The sequence below is a fragment of the Chiloscyllium punctatum genome, chromosome 23 (genome assembly GCF_047496795.1).
Source record: "Chiloscyllium punctatum isolate Juve2018m chromosome 23, sChiPun1.3, whole genome shotgun sequence".
In the NCBI taxonomy this organism is placed as follows: domain Eukaryota; kingdom Metazoa; phylum Chordata; class Chondrichthyes; order Orectolobiformes; family Hemiscylliidae; genus Chiloscyllium; species Chiloscyllium punctatum.
This window is the reverse complement of record NC_092761.1, coordinates 5,375,056-5,378,578: the sequence shown is the minus strand read 5'-3', so window position 1 is coordinate 5,378,578 and position 3,523 is coordinate 5,375,056. Positions and strand designations below refer to the sequence as shown.

The window sequence follows — 3,523 nt, the reverse complement described above, 5'->3', positions numbered from 1 at the left end:
CGGCCTTCTCTCCTTCGGAGCCCTACATGCGGGTTAAAAATACCACTATTTCGACTGGGACAACACATCTAACCTGGAACACGCTAAGCAAAGACATGCCAGAGAATTCCGAGAGGCCTGGCACTTCAACCACAATGCCATAAACAAACACTTAGATCTAGATGCCATCTATCAACCCCTCAGAAAACGAAGAGGAAATGACATCACCACAAACCCCAGGAACCCCATCGAGGAGAAAGATATAAATAGAAAGCAGGAGACAACAGCTTTGCTTCAACTGGAGGTCGCCACTGATGATAATGTTACCTAGCCAATTAATGAAACGTCTGGATATCAAAGTTACAGCTCAGCGAGCAAACCTACACCCTACATTTTAAATGATTTTTCATGTTTATGTTGCAGGAATCTGCGGTTATTGATCCACAGTTTAGTTTCACTCCCTATAGGTAACATGCTGATTTCTCCAGTTGTTCATAGTTCAATGTGATACATCCAGTGTGTGCATAACGAGAGGGAGCTTGCTTCCCACATATTGTGTTTATCTGTGCCTTATGTCCAGCATTCGTCAATGGCGAGAGAAAGGAGCGAGGGCGAGACCAATGTGTAAGTCTCTCCGTGCCCATGCACGGCACCCACAGCGGCAATTCTCCACTGTGCATTTACAGCCAGTTCTCAGTGCCCCTAAACCCACGCCCTGCCCCTTTGAAATATCTCCATTATTTTGTGCTGTCTCGCTGTGCTCTTCTCACCAGGATGAATTACTTCTACTCAACGTCCTCCAGATTTCATCTGACAAAATATTCATTAAGAATCTCTTTGCATAAACATGCACTTCACAGCTCTCGGTATTTGATTTTCCTGGATGTCTTTCATACAAAAAAACGTTCACAGCAGCTTGACTTGAAAAAGAAAATCGCGTTACTTTTCATTATCCAAAGCAAACAACATTTCAATGTAGTTTAGTCAAAAGGCACAAACTATTCCTTGAGATTTTGTAATAGCGTCAATGCATATAAACTGACCATTGGAGTTCCAGTTTCAATAAAACCACTGCGATCATCTGAAAACCGCAACATTGAAAGCTGTTGATGACAGCGACGAGAGTGGGATTCGAACGCATGCGTGCAGCGCACAATGGATTAGCAGCCCATCGCCTTAACCTCTCGGCCACCTCGTCACAGACACAGGGAAAGCTATGACCTTATGAATAATTGACTTGCGTAAATTATGCAACACAGCAGATATTTCTCCCTGGTGTTGGTGAAATGAGAAATAACACAGTACGGTTCCAAGAGTATGGCCTGACCCCTGGGTTGTGGGGCAAGTGCACTCCCACTGTCACACTGTGCACACAGTGATCTGGACAAAAAATGAGGAAATGACTATGTAACAAGTTCTGTTGAATTCTGTGAAGATTTGAAATCAACGGAAGTAAGAACCCGAGACAGCAGGAGGTGTTCTTTCAAAAAAGAGTTGGATAGAGCTCTAAAGGATAGTGGAATCAAGGGTTATGGGGATAAGGCAGGAACAGGATACAGATTGAGGATGTTCGGCCATGATCATAATGAATGGTGGTGCTGGCTGAAAGGGCAGAATGGCCTACTCCTGCACCTGCTGTCTATTGTCTATTAAATTGCCTTTGAGGAATTGTTTTCCAGACTGGAGGAGAGTGCATAGTGCTCAATGTCATTATTCAGAAGACCTAACTTCCGCTCAGATGTTTTTGACACGCACTTGTGTACAGAACAGACAATTTCAAAATCCAAAATATGGCTAAACTGACAATTGAACTCAACAATGCAAAAACCTCAGTCTGTATCATTTTCCCGAGCCGTGCGACACCAAGTCACTGTCTGATCACAGCAACACAGTGAGCAAGTGTCAGAAGGAAAATGAGAGCAGTGCCAGAGCGCATGCTGGGAGCTGCAGTTCACGCACGGGGTAGTGCATTTCACACAACAGGGACACTTCCCAAATAACAGACTGCGGTGGAAGAAATTTGATGCCAGAGACACAATGGAGACCTGTCGTTGAGTCTGTTAAAGATGAAGATTTTAAGATTTCTACAGATGCAAAACAAAATAAAAAGCTCATGGGTTAGTGAAGGCAAAAGATGACATTGTACATTTCATCAGACTACCCATCTTTACAATGAGTACCTCACCACTTTCCTCACGCGGGGACAGAACCACTGGTGAAGATGAGCATATAACCCCCGTTCCTAGCCATGGAATCAGAGAAAGTCGGTTTCCCAAACGTTAAGGTAAAACCAGGAATGTGGAGGTAAACATTAATGTGTTGTTCCTGTGCTGAAATTGACCAGTGCACAGTATCTCTGTTTCAGTAGAAAGGGGTGTGCTGTACCGAAGTTTTAATTTTGTGCCTCAAATGGAGCAACTTCAATTTATCGTCGGGTTGAGGGATACAGACAGACGGTGATATTGAGCAAAGCCAAGTTTATGGGAAAATACCCGTGTTTGTGGATTGAGAAAAGACCTTTTCTGGATAATGACTCCTTGATCAACAAACATACTGCAAGTATCTAAAACGTGAAGTGACATATGCGGAGAGAGCCGAAGGTGTTTTTTCAACAGATGGATAACGTTTCCCAAGTGCACTGCGTTAAATTCCGGGAAAATAGATGTTGAACTGGTTTCATGTTACAGAGTTTGTTGCAAACTCACAAACGTTATTGCAATAATAAAAACAGAAATCACATAGGACCGTTTAAATATTGCATTGAACTGAATTTTGGTCTGAGCATATTTTATCTTCAGTGGCATGCTGCAGAGAAGTACAGAGGGTTAACAATACAAAAGGACAGAGTCTTCTTGGTGGATTTCTTGGGTGGAGTTAAGAATGTACGAAATATAAATAACATCATGTGAATGTGGTCAAGTCTTTAACGTAGATGTTGCGTCTCCAAGTGACGATTCAATTCCTACTCATTCGGATATAACTTCTGTCTGTAGATATTTTACGACATCAGCTCCATTTACAGAGGTTCACCTTGTATAATACGCCACACCTTACCAATCCATGAACTTATTCAGTTGTACGTGTTCATGAAATGTCTTTGTGTCTGAAGTCAAAAAATTCGAAATTGTAACGGAACCACACTGACTTTCACTCAATGGTAAATTCTCTCCTTGTACATTTGTTCGTGTATCTTTTAAAACACTCTGAAGTCAGCTTCTACGTTTTATTTCTGGAAAGTCGTTCACGATTTAAATAACTCTATTGAGTGGAAGAAACTCTCATCCAAACTTTTCTTAATCATTCACTAATGGTTTTCAAGCTCTAACTAAAGTTATTGATTCACTCGAAAGAGGGCCTTTCCCCAATTTATTCATTCAAACCTCGCGTTATGTGAAAATCTCATTTGTTTACATCAAATTTGCGTGTTTCTGCTCCAGCATTTCAAAATCTCGTGAATAGACTCCTTCATTTTTTCTATCATCCCGTTTGTATCCTTTCTGATATTTTTATGTCTCAGTAAACAAAATCACTTGGCTTTCTAATA

At 41.5% G+C, this 3,523-nt stretch overlaps 1 non-coding gene across 1 annotated transcript; it reads right to left on the bottom strand.

Annotated features, from left to right (window-relative positions):
* Positions 1 to 1,095: 1,095 nt before the first annotated feature.
* On the bottom strand, positions 1,096 to 1,177 carry trnas-gcu (transfer RNA serine (anticodon GCU)). The gene has a single exon. It is a non-coding gene; the product is annotated as a tRNA-Ser (tRNA).
* Between the last annotated feature and the right edge of the window lie 2,346 nt (positions 1,178 to 3,523).